At 34.7% G+C, this 20,317-nt stretch overlaps 1 long non-coding RNA gene across 2 annotated transcripts in view; it reads left to right on the top strand.

Annotated features, from left to right (window-relative positions):
• The first annotated feature begins 49 nt into the window (after nucleotides 1-49).
• LOC143254964 (uncharacterized) overlaps nucleotides 50-20,317 on the top strand; it is a 44,877-nt gene continuing 24,609 nt past the window's right edge. For both annotated transcript variants that reach the window (XR_013030388.1, XR_013030389.1), the window contains exons 1-2: nucleotides 50-388; nucleotides 1,585-1,801. This is a non-coding gene — a long non-coding RNA (uncharacterized LOC143254964). The remainder of the gene's footprint in view (nucleotides 389-1,584; nucleotides 1,802-20,317) is intronic.

Raw genomic sequence — 20,317 nt, 5'->3', positions numbered from 1 at the left:
CCGTGAGCAGCCTCACTAACTCATTTATGTTTTCTGAGCGTACATTTGGCTCGGTGCCAATCCGCCATAATGGTTGTTTTCTGTAAGCTTGAGCTATTGATGGTCGTCAACGTAGCTTTCAGTTTGAGCGAAGAACTTATTACAACCAATAATGTTCTTTTATTAATACACAATTTCAACTAATAGAAGCTAATATACTCTAAATACACGATTAATATTAAATGATGCATTGAGCCCATATGTTGAGTGACTGAGTAAAAATTAAACGCTTATAATTTGGTGTAATAACTTAAACTGGTCAGTATAAATATCGTTTCTTGTCCACACTACTTTCTCACAAGGATGGTTTAAAGAATGACTAAATTTTGCCGTAAAATATCAGACTGGGGTAAGTACTATCTATTGAAACTATTACTATTGGTTTCCTAAGTGTAAATATTCAATATCATGTTTAAGCTTAAAAATTAAAATGTCGCTTTAATGATTTATTTTATTTTAATGGTTTCAAGTATAAAAGCTAAATTTGGCCAAGCTGAGATACCGATATAGTTTGACTTTTTCCTCGAAGATTAATATTCTTTTAATTAAAAGTAAAAGAAGGGAGAATGTATGACACTTTTATATAATAAGAAAAAATAGTTTTTTTTAAACAAGTACTACATTTCAATCTCGAAATGTTGATTTAAGTTCCTCAACCTGTACCGTTACAACTTGCGTATTTTAGAATGATCGTAGCTGTTTTAAAAATATTCTTCCTTACTGTAAAACTGTAACTTATAATAATACTTATAATCAGTAAGTAAACTCAAACAGAACTTAGCGGTATTAATACTTTTTTTACATTTTTGTACACGGGATCAATGCCTAACGCTATAAAGTCAAAAGTTAGCGAATTATGAGAATTCAGTAGGCCTAATACTTGAGAAAAAAAACAATGGTAAATGTTTTTTTTTTGGTTTTTCGCAAGTCTCAACTTGACACTTAGTTCGAAATCCAAAATCAACAACCGAATAGGAATGTGAAAAAAGCAACTGTAATCTGTGATTGTTGATTAAACCTATTTAGTCAAAGTTTCGTCTATGAATATTTAATTATCTTGTTGCAAAACGAAGTATTATTATATTTTTGTGTTGTAAATAATTTAAATGTTATGTTTTGTTACAAGTTCTGATATAAAACTGTATCTCAGATACACGCTATTACTTGTTCAACTAAGTGATACTATTATCACAATTAACTTTTAAAACAGAATCATTTTATGCCTTATTTTATTACAACTAACAACTTTTACAATACAGTGTTTCTAAACTATTATTTCTTTGTCTCAGTATTATGCTAACTGGAATGATGAATGAATGATATTTAATAAATGTTTAAAAACAAGTTCACGCTAAATAAAATTGATAATTTGGTTGGAGAACACTTCTGTGTGTACCATTTCGTACTGTTATCAGTTGGCTTTTGTTAACTGAAAAATAATTTTATGCTAAATAAAATAAGTGAAAAATAACTAGATGATAGAGTTAATAATTAAAATGTACGCTAGTTATAACTCAAAAATTATATTTTCACATACAAATTTAGTGATATTCAGGTAATCCCAACCATGTCAGTGAAATTGTAAGGGAACCAAGCAGGATTTGGTGGTTGGTGTGCCGGAACTCTGAATCGGAGAGCTCCGCGTACGCGTCCGTTACCGCCAAAAAACACGTTTCACATGTTCGGGCCGTGGATGCGTTACCACTATGAACGACCGAGAAGTCCGACTGTAGGTTAGACAAGTGAACCCTTAGCGTTGATGGTGAGTGCCGTTTTCCAGTTGCCTTTACTCTAGTTTGATTTTAGGGTAAAACTCAGATAGACCTTATGTGTGGAAAGACGCAAGACAGACTTACAAATTAGACGTGAACGCCTGATATTTAGCGTTCAACAGTTTGATGAGCAGAAAAAAAATTACCTTTTTAAAATATTTTCAGTTATGTAGCCAAGATAACATTTTTTCATCTCGTTTCGACCTTAGTGTCCAACATGCTTCCGGCCAACACGTTATTTTTTGTCACTACAGCAACAAAATAGTATTGTTCCGGAGCAACTCGAATTACACGTTCGTCATGCGTAAGTTTTACAATAATAAACATGTGTTTTATCCAATTTCTAGGGGGTGGTTTATGTGAATAAAGATAAATATTTGCCTTCATTCCCAACATCAGTTATCATTTAATCCAAAATCTAGATTTTCGCGGAATGTTGTTTCGATATGTATTGCTTAGGGAAGGAGTTTCTTAAAGAAACGAAATATCAAAGCTGCATCTTTCATGGTTTCCTCGCGACGTGGAATGTTCCTGAAATTATGAACAACAAATAAATATTACAAATGTATTTACTCGTTAATGATAGGCCAATGTTAGACCAAGTTTGTGAGCAATCATAGAACGCCAGAACAGCACAGTTTCGGAAAGAACGTTTTTCTTTACTAAACACGTATATATATGTTAATACATATAAAAATATCTTTGTTTATTCTTTAAAATCTGGACTGATGCCAAAACCTAATAAACGAGGTAACTGTATTGTTGATAAGCGGATTTGATTTATTCTGTGAAAATTGGGTTTCGTTTTTGACCAACTCCCTTTAGTGTTTAACTTGCGGAACATATAATTTCTGATGTTCTTACCAGTTACGCAACCATTTATCATTATGGTATTAATATGCTCTCTTCTTTGTTAATTTGATTGAAATCACTGTTATAGGAGGGTATAATGGTATTGACTGTTATTTAAGAGGACATCAACATTTCAGTGTTATTAGTCATTAAGTCTGTGTTATTGGTGCATGCTTAATTATGGTTAATGCCTCAAATATTTAGTTTTTTTTTTTTTTATGGCAAAGTCACATCGGGCTATCTGCTGAGTCAGCCGAAAAAATTTGATTACAGTAAATGGAGCAAAAAACTCGTCAAAATAACCAACCATCTTCACGTTAAAGCTGGACTATAGTCCATTTCTGTCACTCGGACTGTTGTTTAACTGGTTTCTTTCTCTTCTCTAAATCGTTTGTTAATTCTACAATGTTATTTAATGAGCAAATAAATATTTTTAAAATCTTTGTAGTCTCGTACTGGCGGTGAGATACTATGTTAACATAGTTTCTGTGGCGACTATTCATAGGAGTAACCGAGTTGTTCAAAAATTTAATTGGACATTTAGTAAGTAAAACAGTTATGTTTGTTTTAAATAAAAGAAGCTAACGACAATTTATAAGCAAGTGGAATCTTCGAAACTGACACCAGGGGGACTCAAGTTATAGTAGGGGAAGCCAGAAAACGTGTCACGGCAGGGGAGTTAACTGCGGAAGTAAGACCTATGTCCCAGGAGGATTACTTCGTCCATTAGAATCTTAACCCATCAACTAGAAAGTCTCAAACGTGTATTTTAACACTAGGTTAAAATTAGGAACAGATGTGTGTGCGCGCGCACTTTATTCGTATATAAACTACCTTCCACTTTTTATTGTATTACATTATTGAAATTATGCTGTTTTGTAACATGTTTCACGTAATTTCGTTGTTAGTGTGGTTAGGTTTTGTCGGTACAGATAAATACTGTTATTTTTTTCTTCTTAACGTTTTAATAAAGGTAGATTAATTTCAGACCATGTTATATACCGAACTAAATAAATAAATTTTTGTGCGCTTTGTGACACATATATTTGCTATCATACTTCACAGATCAAATAGTTATTTTCCATAGGTTTAGTCAATCATATTCGCCCCCAAAACATCGTGTTATGGTGGTTAAGACACTTCATTAACAAACTTAAAAGGACTGTCCTCGCCTTGGTCAGAAATACCAATAGCCGCCAAACACATGCTTTACGTGGAGGCACGTGTTTATTGCTTTGCTATGAGAGACTCCTGCAGGATGGAACCTCTTCGGTTTGATTTCCAACAGACTCGCCTGTTAGGCCCTCAAAACACAACTCGGTAAAAGTTTTACAACTTGGAGGTGGCAAATGAAACACGTGACTTCGCCCCTGGCTTGAGAAGACAAATTATTAAGAAGGAATACTCTCAACCACGTGTTTTTCACGCAAACATCCAACTAATAAAGAATAATAAACAGACAGTTCAGGCTTCCTCGCAAAACTGTTGTTTTGGTTTTAGAAAACTAAGCTTTTCGATACACAGCTGGTCTTTGGAGATTAAAATTTGTCGGATAAAAAAAAAGTGACTATACATTTATTAATAAAGTCAAACTGTTCATGTATATAGAGAAAAAAATATCGCCCTCTTGTGTTCAGCCTGGAGTGAACTTGTCCAAGCCTATTATCATTATTTTCTAAACCCATATACAACTGTCTTGATCTTTCTTTTACAGCTAACGACAAGTTTCTAGAACACCATAATCATAGCGGTACTTACCTGTAGCGAGAGTATATCGAATAGGCATAGTTACATTCCCTTTGCTGAAATCCCGTAACCCATCCAACGGTCTCCCCTTGGTTTTTAAACCTGTTTTATTATATAACAGCCCAGCAAATAACATATTAGTAGAATATATTTCTACATTAAACGTATATTAGCAAGGTGCAGATCTATATGATCTGTTATTGTACCAGCCTTTCTTTCCAGTGAGTAGTGGCAGGAATTCACCCCCTTAAGTTAAACTTCTAAACAGTATTAACTTGCCACGTTATCACAGACAGTCGTTATTATGTTTATAACACAATGTGTCATAAACTGTTTACTGGTTGATATTGTTTAGAATCTATCATGATTTACGCGTGTAAAGAAAATTTCTAAGTTTGTTGAAAGACACAACGTTGGAAGACTCCCTTGCCCTGTAAGGAAGGTTACGTTGAGTGTAGATCGTGGTAATAATAATAAAACCAAAAAATTATATCTAGGCCTTTTTTAAAAGAACAAGAAAGAATGAACTACCAAGGTTTCTGGAAGTGTTTTCTTTGTGGAATGTTTTCGTCGCCAAAATGTGAATTTCAATGGAAAAAATGACGTAAAAGCGTAATTTGTTTTTAATTGGTTATTTCTGCTGCAGCCAGTCCGCTGAATAACAACTAATAACTAATTGTGATGGGAAGTCACGTGCTATTATTCAAACACCTATAGTATTTTAGAATACCAGTGGTGAGAGGAAGACTATATCGAAACAAAATATGTGCACGCTCTCCCCAAAAAATAAACACCGATAAAGGAAAACAACTAACTTGCAATTTTATTACTAATATTGGTTGGCTAATTTGTTGTGTTGTTTTTGTTACTCTTTTTCTGAACACTTTACTTGAAAACAAGCAAAAAAATGTATTTAATTTCATTCCAAATTACAGAGACATTTCACGAGACAGAACCAATATGCGATTTCTAGTAATAGTAGGCCCTCGGACATTGTTTATTACTGACTGATCGCAAGAAACGAACTAAGAATTGTGTGGTGATTTCTTTGACGTTTAATTAAATGTCAAGTCAACCATGTCTAGTCATAACGGATATATATTATATTTCAGTCGCAGTACGTGGAACGATTTAGCGCATTGCTTACGAGAATGCAAAACGACGAACGTTTCTGTTGCTAAATGTGGATAGTGTACCGTATTTAGTTATGAGAACACAAAACGACGAACGTTTATGTTATTTAATGTGAATAGTATATCGTATTTAGTTATGAGAACACAAAACGACAAACGTTTATGTTATTTAATGTGAATAGTATATCGTATTTAGTTATGAGAACACAAAACGACAAACGTTTATGTTATTTAATGTGAATAGTATATCGTATTTAGTTATGAGAACACAAAACGACGAACGTTTCTATTGCTTAATGTGAATAGTATATCGTATTTTATTAAGAGAACACACAACAGCGAACGTTTCTGTTGCTTTCTGTATTGTATCTAGTCTCGTAGAGGATATTTAAAATATGAAGGTTGCCATGGGTAAATATTAACATCTGATCCAGTTTGGTAGAAGACCAAAAAGTAACCATTGTTTCCGTTGCTGTATGTAGATAATATACATCTTCCTGAGTTTGGTTTAGGAAAACATAAAATAACCTGTTTTTAGGTTTAGATGGTACATTTACTTAGATTTGTTCCGTTAAAGATCCGGTGCCTGGTGTGATTTTAATTGTTTATAAATCACCAAGCAATTTTTCATTTTATCTCCCAGAAAATAGGTGTTGAGAAGTGTATGTTATATAAGGTGTAGAAAATAAGAATGCATTTAAAATTATATTCCAAGAAATATGTTTTATCCTGTAAAATTAAAATAAGGGGTCGTTTTTTACTAAGCCGAACTCGGGAGAACATGTTAACAGTCGTGTTATTTTAAAGATTAAACTGTTTTTTCGTGGATTAATTTCGAAGCGTTTCTTCTTTTAAACGAAAAGTGTTTTATGATTTTTTTGTTCCTGAATATATCATAAATCTTAAGGGTCTTCAGAAGTATCAAGGTTATTTTACCCACATTTAGAAGAAACCCTTCCAGCTTCAAGACAGGACCCACCGTGATGGAGATTTGTCACGAACTTACGACTGGGTTGCAAAACAATCATGCGCGCACAGACACAAATATGATTTATAGATTTGTGTACAACTATCTTTTCAGTAATTTTTAAACATTTTCGAAATATTTATATGTAAAATAGTTATCTTTGTTTCAGTATAAACTATTTAAAATAATGCATTTGGCTATTTTATACTGGAAAATTTAAAACACGAACCTTATCCTCTCTGGATATGACGCTCGCTAGTACAGTGGTAAGTCTACGGATTTACAACGCTAAAATCGGGGGTTCGATTCCCCCTCGGTGGGTTCAGCAGATAGCCCGATGTTCCTTTGCTATAAGAAAACACACTGTTAGATGTGAATGTGTTTTAGCAAAGTATTATTTGTACATGGCTATATGTTGTTCCTGGCAGTTTTCTTATACTAAGCGGATAATAATATAAGAAAGGAAGAATCTATTTAAAGAACCAAGCGGGAATATGAAGTTCGTAAGGAAAGTTCACCACATGTGGTGGTTATTAGTACCGAGTTTTATAATTATTAATAATAAGTCGGAAATGCCATAAACACAAGCAGTTCATGTTTAATAACGTCACCCAATGTGGTGGTGTATGGTGTAGCACTGTATAGCATTGTCATGTGTTATACAGTACTCTACACTGTCGTGTGCTGTTGTAAACTTATACGCTTGCTGTATGGTGTTGAAGAGTGTTATACACGGCTGTGTGATATTAGATGCTACTTTGTGATATTGTACATTGTCATGTGGCGTTGAACAGTGTTGTACACTGTATACTAACTCTTACTGTTTCTCAGTATTATACAGTATTAGTGCAATGACGTTCAGTACCACACAACAGATACACTGCTGACTTTGCTGTGTTGTACAGTGTTGTGTGTATATGCAGACGGTCCCTAATATTGATCGTATTCAACAGCTCTTGTATTACTTCTGTTAGACAAAGTATAGTGTCGTCAGTATTAATGGAGTGCTTAGTGCCTTCTCTATGAGGGATGCATGACTGGTTTGTCACTCATTGTTTATTGTACAAGGAGTGTATTAACACACAAAAACATTAGAAATCAATCGCATAACAACAGAGGGAGTCTTATAGCATAACGGAAAAAAAAACTGTGAAGTCAGACCTCTCCGTTGCTGTAAATTAAATAAGTGATCTAATGAAATATATTTTTAGAACCTTCTTTCGCTATCGCTTTTAAGCTCGTGGTTATGTACATATACATTTTAATAACTGGACGTGCCAAGTAATACCGTGGTCAGTGCCATATAATGTCTATATTCTTCCTCCTTTACAGCTTGTCTAGGTCTAAACAAGTAAACATTTCAACAATATAACATGTCAAGTAATACCGTAGTCAGTGCCGTATAATGTCTATATTCTTCCTCCTTTACAGCTTGTCTAGGTCTAAACAAGTAAACATTTCAACAATATAACATGTCAAGTTAATACCGTGGTCAGTACCAAATCATGTCTACATTCATTTCTTTTTATATCTTGTCTGGGTCTAGACATAACATTTCAGTAACTAGAGTGCATCGCTATATTAATTTGTGGAAGTAAAAACAGAAAACTCTCACGGCTGTAAAGTGAACTCTTCAAAAGGATATTTACCAATAGAGACATCTGTTTATTACTTCCTATCGTAAATTGAAATGTAACATTATACCTATCTTGTTTAGTAACGTAATTAGTCGCTGTGAATCACATATTTTTAAGCTATTCTAATTTACCAAGACAATAAGATTGTAGGTACATTGTATATATTTATTACTAGTTTTATATCATGAAGATGCCTGTTTATTGTTTAATTAAATCCTGATTTAAATTTTCTGTCTCTACAGAATTATTCATCAGAGTTTTGTGTTCAGAGTGACAAAAATCACTTGATACTAATGTCACCCCCTTTGGATGATACTTCTGGGCCATTTTTGTGTTTCATTAGCTGTTCGTTTTTCTTCTATTACTATAAAAGGTTTGTACGGGTGTCAATAAGTTTACAAGAACGTGCGGATTGTTTGTTTTGAATTTCGCGCAAAGCTACACGAAGGCTATCTGCGCTAGCCATCCCTAAATTAGCAGTGTAAGACTAGAGGGTAGGCAGCTAGTCATCATAACCCACCGCCAACTCTTGAGCTACTCTTTTACCAACGAATAGTGCAATTCACCGTCGCATAACGTCCCCATGACTGAAAGGGCAAGCATGTTTTGTGTGACGGAGATTCGAACCCATGACCCTCAGATTACGAGCCGAACGCTACTAACCACTTGGCCATGCCAGGCCTAGGACGTGTGGAAGCAACCTTCTGTAAAATTGCGCCGTAATATTAGCGGTGTTGGGGCTAGATTTAAACCCTTGGAAGCCCTCCAATCTAAGCTGATTCAAAATTTAGGATATCTTTTTTTTTAGGGGGGGACTCGTGCTTCCCTGCCCCATTCAGTTGCGTTGGTTATATCCTTTCTAAATCCAGCAGTGATCGTTGCTTATTTACAAAATGCTGTTAGAGCAAGACGTGGAAGAATGAAGATGGTTCTCGAATTTTATGTCATCCAATATAACAAATCACTGAAGCTCTTTATGAGAGTCGGGGGGGGGGCTGTTTGGGCATATCAGTCTCCCTTAAATCACTCTGGGAATGTAAAAATACAGCGAAGTATGTTGAAGTTTAGATGGCGTATAACTGTGTAGTTTCGATTTGTAATGATGTCAGATTTATAACGCTAAATTAGGGGGTTCGATTCCCTTCTGTGTACTCGGCGGATAGTCCGATGTAGCTTGCTATGAGGAAAACGCAAACACCATTTTAATATAAAAAAGAGACTTGATTAAAAGCCACTTACTAAGTAAGTACTTCTGAATATTTCTGTTTGCTTAGTTTTAGAAGTAACAAATACCATTTCATCATGTAGATTTAGTCCTAAAACTCGCTAAACAGAAATTCGTGTCCCCCCTTTCTTAGTTTGTTTGAGGCAATTTGAAAGACTCGGCAGGAGGCGCAAACAACAAATGAACCTTTAGGCTGTTGAGAAGAAAGATTAGGAGACTCGGTTGAATACAAAACCTAGTGTTAGCGGTGAATCAACACATTCTGAAATTTGTAGAAATTCTTTGTCCTCGTGCTTTTTTATTTTTAAGTGAATCATTATGAAAAAAAAATCCACGAATTTGGAAGAAACTAGGGAATTTCAAAACTTGTAGGAAACCAAAGAACATGCAAAGATTATTCCCAGACTTGAAAAAATGAAGGGAAAAATACCCAGCCGTCCAACAATTTCCCCCATATCAGAATGAAATATGCGCATGCAAAGAATACCATTTAGATACACACAGTTTGTCAATATTATTTTCTGTGTTGATAATCGTGTAATTCATTATATTTAGAACAAATATTTTTTTCTATTGGTAAAAGATGCGACATCTTCATTGTCTACCATCACGATGCAATGTTGTTATTTGAACATCTTTTCCTGTGGTGCCATAGTTTGAAGAATTATGTTCTGATGAAGTTTTTAAGTCTTTATGACTAGATTGCAGTTTTAAATAGATGTTAATGTTATGAGGGAAAAGTTCATACATCATTAGGTGTGCAAGTCCGAAATCTGGATCTTTGTTTATAGGATCAGGGTAAAGTGCCATCTTGTTCTCGGAATCTGTTTAAAATCATGGCCTCCATATTTGTATATGAAATTAAATCATCTAATCATCATTAGGAAATGCCCCCTCAGATCCGGTAAGTTTCGTGGCGATTCTACCATGAGATATCACCAGATGAATAACAGGTTAAATTACCTGATTTCAATAGTTCTTGTGTAATGATGGGGAGAAGTTAGTAAAGGTTAAATAGTCCAGTAGAGAAACATATTTGGAAAATCTTTGTTATAAGAAGGGGTGAAATTATGTGGTTTACTTGAAATCTAATGTTTAGAGGTAGTTTCGCCCAGGGATCTGAGATTTGGAAGTAGGGCTGAAGACGTTTTAGGACTGACTATTAGCGTATAACATGACAGAAACTTGTCATAAACAGATGCTGTTTTATCTATCATGATTACAGGTATTTAGCGAAATAAATTATATATACACACATATTTGTATTTCGCTTCAAATTGACGGTATATTGTTTGAACATATGCTGCGCCTGATATACGCGCTTCAGCTGATCTAAGGTGACACTGGAAATTCTGTGGAGTTCTTTGTTTGGGCGTGTCCTTGTGATTATCGTGCCGGACTATGAAGCTGAGTTTCCCGTTATCGCCAGAAAGAGAAAGAATTGTATCTTAGTTTCTATCAAATCATAATTAAACGTGTCTATCGCACATAACCTTCATGTAGTTTTGAGCTAAATCCAAAAACAAAACCTACTTCGTTTAAACGAAATTAAGTATACGTCAAGTAAAGGTTAGTCAAGCCTGGTAAAATGCTTGTTTTAACCCTTTCATTGTCAAAATTAATACAATATGTGGCACAGTTATACTTTGTTTGTTTTGGTTTCGTTTTCTTTTTTTCGTGGCACAACTTCCGTTTCACTACTCGGAATAGTTTTACAAACGTTTAAGGGAATTATGTTTCGCATATTTCGTCTAAAAGCTGTACGGATACTAAAAATTAAAGCTCGATTTTTGTCTTCCACACGAGCAGTGTAAATTTCATACTTTGGTAATAAGAATAAGTTTTTGTTGTTTTTTATTTTAATTTCGTGGTGGGTAAACAGATAAATAAAGATCGATCTATAGCAATAATGTATAAAATATAGTGCGAGAGAACTATAGGTAACAAACAGTAATGACAACATGAACACAGGATTAGAAGCTTGAAAACAGCATTTTTCTTTATTATGAATTACTAGTCGGAGTACTCCCTCTGTTGGACGGGTGAAGTAACACTTTTTTGTTGTTAACGCAAAAGATATTAAAAGAGCAATAAAAATACATAAAGGTTCCAATACTGGAAAGAGAGGCATACTGTTTTCAAAAAATTCTCGTCATCCTGTATCACTGAGTCAAGTTGTGCTGATTTAGTGGTTTCCGAGATTAGATGACCGTCTATTAATTAACCACGTGAAATACTCTTAAAGGACATTAATACAAGTTGAGTGTTGGAAGCAAGTAGAAGAAAGCATATCTACTATCACTCCATTTTTTCGCTACTTCTTTCTAGAAAGCTACCTGACCATCACATAGTGTATACACGTTAAGTTCGTAACACTTATACATAACGTGTGGTTAGGTAATAATGAATACTGTAATAATGTTAAGTTACAAATAAATTGTGGGGAAGTTAGAATTTTTGCGTTATTTATTATAACATCTACCCCCACATTTATAAAGGTTCATAATCCGTACGAAGAACAGATACCTCAGCTTGTATGTCATAATTTGTAGTACTTTCCATTCTTTAGATATATTTCTCAGTTGTATTTGGTGGTAGGTTAGATAAAACCCAATCTTGTAGTACTTTCCATTCTTTAGATATATTTCTCAGTTGTATTTGGTGGTAGGTTAGATAAAACCCAATCTTGTAGTACTTTCCATTCTTTAGATATATTTCTCAGTTGTATTTGGTGGTAGGTTAGATAAAACCCAAGCTCAAACCATTTCAATAATAACGCTTATTCTTCACAATAAACATTGATAAAAGTTAAAGGTTTAGAAAGGAGTGGAACATTTAGCACTGCTGTTTTTTTAAGCTCTCTGGTGTCTTAGGGGGAAGAGGACGGATAATCTATTTGTAAGATTGCGCTTAAAAACAGTTATTGAAGTGTAAACTTCAAATTGTTTACTACATAATAACATTTACCGTCACAAATTTGTTAACAATATAGTTAGAGAACGTCTGTTACAATATAACTGTTTGGTACTTCATTATAAAATTAACCGAAACGTTGAATTATCAAGAAATTTCCATTTATAATTCTTCTGTTCCTCACCGAGATGTTTAACAAGTTTCAGTCGTCTTTGTTATTTCGTTACGAGGACCGGAAGTGCAGGTGTTTATCATGATATACGTACGATTGTTCCCACGGAAAATCGACCAAAATGAAACAACTTTTGAATATTGTTGTAATGTATGAAATAAACAGACTAAAAAAAAAAACTTTACATGAAGTAAGAACAATAATTTTTTTTAGTAAAACAATACACTTGAGTGCGCATCAGACTTAACTACCCAGAACGACGTTTTGTTGTTGTCATTTGTGATTCATGTTAAATGCCGGAATTTGTCAGAAATATCCTGTAATATAGAATTGATTGAAAGAAGTGCAATCGATAAAGACGTCAGTCCTGCATTGAAGTGAAGTCTTGTTATATGTTTTCTATATAAAAGGTTTTGGTATGCAATTCAATTTTGTGCTGAATCGGAAGGTCGAGGAATGTACACAATTGTAGCTTTTAATATTCAAATCGGACAACGCACAAATACGTACGTACACGTATCGGCGAGATTTGAGACCAGAATGTTGGGTGGGGAAACAAAAATTCTGATTTACTCATTGTGAACGTCTTGTGTATATTATATCCCCAAAAAAAAATTGAGGAGCAATTCTCCCTTTTTTTGCCCTCCTCCATAATCCATTTTGTGTGTGTGTGTGTATATATATTTTCCAAGTGGTATTTGAGTCTTTGATTCACAAGTACAGGTACAACGAAGTTACAGGTGTGAAGGAACAAAAATTGTTTGTTTTTGAAATACACGCAAAGCTACACGGGCACTATCTACGTTAGCCGTCCCTAATTTATCAGTGTAAGACTAGAGGGAATTCATGACCACCACCGCCAACTCTTGTGCTACTCTTATGCTAGCGAAAATGGGATTGAATGTAACATAACGCCTCCACGGCTAAAAGAGAGATCGTGTTTGGAGTAAAGGACGAAAAAGTCGTCAGTGGTGTGGTCAATACACGAAATCTGTACATTTCATGTGGTCAGTTTTAAGACGTTTCAACATTTCAGCTTAGCTGTCGTTTCAATTAGATTCCGATAAAAGAAAGTCCAGCGGTTGCATCATTGGCTTAAATGTCTTAAAACAAGTGTTATTTAAAATAGCCTTTGTTGCGTTAAAACTGAAATATATATATATATAATAGCAGAAAGCTGTAGAGTGTATGAAGTTTTTCTTTCACTTCGATTATTAGCTCGCTCCGCCAGAATGTGAGTAGATTAGATTATTAATTTTTTTATGTTGGAAATGTGTGCAAATTTATTAGTAAAAAGAAAAGTTATATTAAATCAACAAAAATGTATTACAAAATATTGATGAGACCAATGTCTGAATGAAGCTGGATCCATCAAAACCTTCATTTTAGCGCTTTGAATCTATCTCTACCGGAATCTAACCCCCAATTTCCCAGTCCGACGAGAGTTGAGGATGTCGACACTTGTGTATCTGAAATATTTCTAAGAGTGCGAGCACACTCTTCTACCCTTTACTCAGTAGTACGTCGTTCCATAACCGAACTGGTACAACGAAAAACACAGCAAATCGACTCCAGAGATGTTTTATTTCTTCTTACGTGATACTTTGCTGTTACATCTTCGTTGGATGCTTGTATGATTTGGTTTCTGCATCATGAAACAATCATGCCAGAATATCAAATAAAATACTACTTTGTGGGCTCAAGATCTTTTTATTTTTCACGTTTTAGCAGACGTCTTTAACTGCCGTAAGTTGTTGTAGGCCTACGTTAAACACGATGTTAACTGACGTAAAACAATTCAACTTACTTATACAAAAGCAACAGATAACGCAATAATAAACAGATCCAAAATATGATAACCGGACGACTAGACAGTGGACAATTAAACACCTGAAAAAAATTACGAAGTAGGACATTTAGACACCTAACGATTGTCCAGTTATCATGCCAGCCATATAATGGAGTAAATTATTGTTTCATTTTATAATAAACAAGTGCCTAGTTTATCTGGATTCTCATATAATTCTTCACGAAAGCACATAGACTGATTTAACTGTCTGTCTTGGAATGACCTTCACTCGTTACTGTATCTTGACGATCAATCAACCTATTCTATACATACTCTTGACCTACCACTCCATGCGCAAAGATTCGCGAATTTTTGCAGCGACGGTCCATTCAAAATGTTGCGCACAATATTCTTGCATCATATGATGTCAACCGCAGTTTAAGGGTTAACAAAATACAACACTACTTTAGTATTGTTGCGAACTGCATCCATTGTTATATATAACATAGAAAAGGCTTGATTACATTTGGTGAGGTGGCGTTTGTTATCTAAGACAACTCGTATTTGATTTCTTTTTTTGCCGCTGCTGGGCTTGGAATTGCTTCTAGTTATTTTTCTCTCGTTTTAATCGATGTTTCTTTTGATTTACGTCTGTTCACGAGAACTTAAGTTTTGTGTTTCGACGTTAAAAAGTAGCATAAAGAAAGCGTTGTACTTGTAACGCCTGACATTTTGTTCGAGCATCATAAATTCCTGTATTAACGCATCACGACTTTGATCCTCGCGGAGGAGTCCTTTCATATTAATCTACACAATTCTGTGTTATATAGACTATAATACTGTCTATGCAAAAATTATTAGAAACTCTTCTATTTATAGAACAAACACTGTGCAGCGGTTTAGAGAAGGGCACAAAGATTGGCCACTAATACATTCTTTGTTTTCTTCATCAGGGGTGCAGCGAGTTATTTTTAGTTCGTTCTAGCTGCACGTGCCTGAAGACTCTCATTGTTGACCGTTATTTCCTTACTAAGTTCACTAAGTCAGTGTTTTTATTCTAGTTGCACGGAACTTGGATGTATGGACGGTTTACAATATATGCTTCTCCGCAAAGAACTAACTGGATATTCTCTCTTTCCTCTGGATCGCTAGATTTAAGATATCTTTTGTTTGTGTCACCATGACAACAGGAAACTGCATAAATTACCTGTAGAACGTCCACGATTCCCCTTTAAAGAACACGTGCACTAAACTTATAAAAGTTCTACATTCGTACAAACTCATGTTCTTTTAATATATTTTCCTGTAAAAAATATAAAAATAAATTTTAAACTACGTGAATCTAGGCTATTTCTTGCCTGACACGTGTTTTAAATCACGTAAGTTATGAAGTCTCGAATTATATACCCTCAAACATTGTTACGTGGGGAATCTAAAAGTGTACAAAACAGCCTTTAAAAGTGAGTCCTGTTACTTTTGTTTTATAGACCACCACATTTACATTAATCATTTGGTCTTGCAGGTGTTACCACTTATCAAAAACTCCTCCAAGATAAGTTATTTATGTTACATACTACGATTTCAAATAGCCGGAAATTTTAATTTAAAAGTTAATTGAGTGTCGTCGATATATCTGAAATTTATTATATTTGTCAGCAAGATTGAAATGCATAATTTTCTTTCTTAACGCTACTTTAATATAGGGACAATAATAAAATTTATAATAACGGTTTTTACAAGTTATTTATATACAAAGTTTCACAAACTTGCAAACAATACTGAATCGTCTGTTTGGATTGGAACTAAATATTTTATCAACGGTTTTAAAGTCTGATGTTTATTCGCTGAAGTAAAATGGTTTGTAATATTTGAAACTGTAAAGGTTCCTGATAAAGTATATGTGCTTTACCGATTAATGCCTTCCAGTGGCACAGCGGAATAACTGAGGACTGAGCACTGTTAAAACCGGTTTTCAGTACCCGTGGTGGGCAGAACACAGATAGCCCATTATGTAGCTTTGTGCTTAATTTCAAACAAACAAAATTTACAATTAATAAGTGTTATTCACAGTTATAGCTTTCGAGGCTTATACCAACTGTAGCAATCCAACAATATTCTGTCTCTGCATGTGTATGTTTATAAACTTTAAGGCGAGTTTCTAGAAAGTTCAGTTGGCAATAATACTGGCAGTCACTAGTGTTTTACGTACACAGTACATTGTTGATTTTACGCTCGAGAATGTTCTACAAATTTAGAGAATAGGTGGGATTTTTGCAACATATATTTAACAATATATACAAGTTACATGCATACATATATTTAACTAAAACAAACATCAGTATTCATACAAATACATTAATAATAAATTCGTTCTCCAGTATAAAGTAACTTGTGTAATGTTACTGTTGTGTAGTAAGTGTTTATCCGACTATAACTTGATTTAACTGGTGAACAAATATATAATCATTAGACATGACTAACTTGTCGAATGTAAGCTCAGATTTTTATACATTGTATAAATTAGTGTACAACTAGGGAGGTATTACCATAATCAACGTACAAGTGTATGTCTTGATTATTTTGTAACTTTCTTACAAGGGTAATTATCGATTACTTTAGCAAGATTTATAAGCGTAATTGCAGTTACAGTTACGTAAATATGTAACGTATGTTGTTGTTTTTTAAAGCAATATAATAATGTTTATGCATATTTTTTAAAGCAGCATAATAAATGCAGACTCATTTCTCGTGAAATCTCGCAACTGGCGCCATCTCCTGAGAATTCTGGAGTTAAGGTCTTGTGAGCGTTGCAAAAACCGACGCCAGATCTATGATGAACATTAGAATAATTTTGCTGTAGATCTTGTATCGTCAGGTTAGTCGAAGAGTTTAAAAAAAAAATGTTTCGTTAATCAATCAGTCAGTCAGAATGTCACGATTATGTTTCTCTATGTTTTCTGTATTCTTAGCTGCTTGTACCAATTAATTCAAGTTTCTGATTACGAATTTGTTTTTCAATGTTATTTTGCCTGTCTCTTGTTCTTTGGTTTCAGACGTCACAACGTCTACTAGATATGTCAATTCGGTAAATAAGAAATTTCGAAAACTCGAAAAATACAACAAATTCCTCTATTATCACAGATTTTACATTACGACCCTCACTTTTTCTATTTGAGATGAAAACCTATAATCTTCGTGTATACCTTATTTTTCAAATAGCCAATCAGATTTCATTCGTAGCGCTTGATCTTTTAGATTTTTATTTTATGGAGATTTTGCAGATCTCTTTTCTACTCGATGGTTTCTGTAAAAAAAAATCCAGCAATTAATTGTCTTTCAGTTTTTTAACGTTCCGATTCTTCCTTGTTACAAAAGTTCTCTTAAATTAATTCAAAGTTTTCATAATAAGAAAAATTAATGTTCATCTGATAAGTGGCGGAAAACCTTAAAAAACAACAGTCAACGTGTCAATGAGAAGTATTAGTGTTCTGACGAAAAGTATGGCAACTCATTCGAAAATTCAGAAAAACAGAATTTCAAAAATTTGAAAGTTTGAAAAGTAACTCTCTTCACTGACAGACAGTGGCTTTGTGCTCAACTACAAATAAAACCCTATTAGATAAGCTAACAATAATGCGAAAGTATTGAAAAGTTTTTATTTGGGCTTATTATAAATGCATTTCAAAGGTTTACACATTCATAAGTTTTGATTTCTTATAAATGGCCTGGTGGTTAAGGTACTCGACTCGTAATCCGAGGGTCGCAGGTTCGAATCCTCGTCACATCAAACATGCTCGCCCTTTCAGCCGTGGTAGCGTTATAATGTTACAGTTAATCCCACTATTCGTTGGTAAAAGAGTAACTCAAGAGTTGACAGTGGGTGGTGGTGACTAGTTACCTTCCCTCTAATCTTACACTGCTAAATTAGGGACAGCTAGCGCACATAACCCTCGTGTAGCTTTGCGCGAAATTCAAAAATCACACCAATTTTATATAAATTAAAGTGTTATTGTTTTCATTCTCTCTGTCTTTTCTGGTTGTTATTTTGAGTTTAGTACAAAGTTACACAATGAGCTATTCGTGCCGTGCCCACCACAGGTATCAAAACACGGTTTCTAGCGTTGTGAGTCCACAAACATACCTCTGTACCACTTGGGTGTCTTTTTCTGGAAACTACGAACATGCATACGTATACAACTCTTTTATAAGGTTTTAGTTTTTCGTCAACATTTAGACACGTGTAGAAGACTCCTAGTAGAAGGTTTCGCTATTATTAAGTCTACAGTCATTTCAGTTTTTTTTCTTTATGTTCTTCGTGTCCATTTGTTCAAGAGGTGGAGAAGCTGGAATGTTTAAAAAGAAAACAAACCCGCCGCACTTCTATGAACGCCTAAGAAAAGTTTTACTATTCATTTAGTGAAAACTAGAGAAGTAAAATTATTTGCTGGATTATTCGTGTAGCTTGGAGTTAAGTTCACCAGATTGGGAATCCTAGGATTCATGGTTCGCAACTTTGTTGGTGCAAAATCGCGCTCCGCAATTTTTGACCATACGTGAGTTTTAAGAATGAGGATTAAATTTCACTAACTTTTGGTTGTGATGTGTACTGTGAGATGAAAGTTAGGGACAGTTTTGTAAGTTGGTGACAATAGTCCAACCAAAACTCGACGGTGGGTGATGTGTACTGTCAGATGAAAGTTAGGGACAGTTTTGTAAGTTGGTGACAATAGTCGAAACAAAACTCGACGGTGGGTGATGTGTACTGTCAGATGAAAGTTAGGGACAGTTTTGTAAGTTGGTGACAATAGTCGAAACAAAACTCGACGGTGGGTGATGTGTCAGATGAAAGTTAGGGACAGTTTTGTAAGTTGGTGACAATAGTCGAAACAAAACTCGACGGTGGGTGGTGTGTACTGTCAGATGAAAATTAGGGATAGTTTTGTAAGTTGGTGACAATAGTCGAAACAAAACTCGACGGTGGGTGATGTGTACTGTCAGATGAAAGTTAGGGACAGTTTTGTAAGTTGGTGACAATAGTCGAAACAAAACTCGACGGTGGGTGATGTGTACTGTCAGATGAAAGTTAGGGACAGTTTTGTAAGTTGGTGACAATAGTCGAAACAAAACTCGACGGTGAGTGATGTGTACTGTCAGATGAAAGTTAGGGACAGTTTTGTAAGTTGGTGACAATAGTCGAAACAAAACTCGACGGTGGGTGGTGTGTACTGTCAGATGAAAGTTAGGGACAGTTTTGTAAGTTGGTGACAATAGTCGAAACAAAACTCGACGGTGAGTGATGTGTACTGTCAGATGAAAGTTAGGGACAGTTTTGTAAGTTGGTGACAATAGTCGAAACAAAACTCGACGGTGGGTGGTGTGTACTGTCAGATGAAAGTTAGGGACAGTTTTGTAAGTTGGTGACAATAGTCGAAACAAAACTCGACGGTGGGTGATGTGTACTGTCAGATGAAAGTTAGGGACAGTTTTGTAAGTTGGTGACAATAGTCGAAACAAAACTCGACGGTGAGTGATGTGTACTGTCAGATGAAAGTTAGGGACAGTTTTGTAAGTTGGTGACAATAGTCGAAACAAAACTCGACGGTGGGTGGTGTGTACTGTCAGATGAAAGTTAGGGACAGTTTTGTAAGTTGGTGACAATAGTCGAAACAAAACTCGACGGTGGGTGATGTGTACTGTCAGATGAAAGTTAGGGACAGTTTTGTAAGTTGGTGACAATAGTCGAAACAAAACTCGACGGTGGGTGATGTGTACTGTCAGATGAAAGTTAGGGACAGTTTTGTAAGTTGGTGACAATAGTCGAAACAAACTACTGAGCGTTAAATTAGCTAACGATTCCATTTACAGTCCTGTTTTATCTGGTGACCAGAGTATCCTTCCAGTATTTTTATTTTACTACTTACATCTGTCAAATACTCAAATATAAATTAACGTCACTTTTAAGTTGCTTTAATGCTTACTTTATGTTAACTTCTGATTGAAATTAAAATTAATTTTAGTAATCAATATATTTAATTGCTTATACTTATGTTACGTATGAAAGTTAGAATGTAG

Source organism: Tachypleus tridentatus, chromosome 7 (assembly GCF_004210375.1).
Source record: "Tachypleus tridentatus isolate NWPU-2018 chromosome 7, ASM421037v1, whole genome shotgun sequence".
NCBI classification, from domain to species: Eukaryota; Metazoa; Arthropoda; class Merostomata; order Xiphosura; family Limulidae; genus Tachypleus; species Tachypleus tridentatus.
The sequence above is the reverse complement of the archived record's forward strand: the minus strand, read 5'-3'. Positions and strand labels throughout refer to the sequence as shown.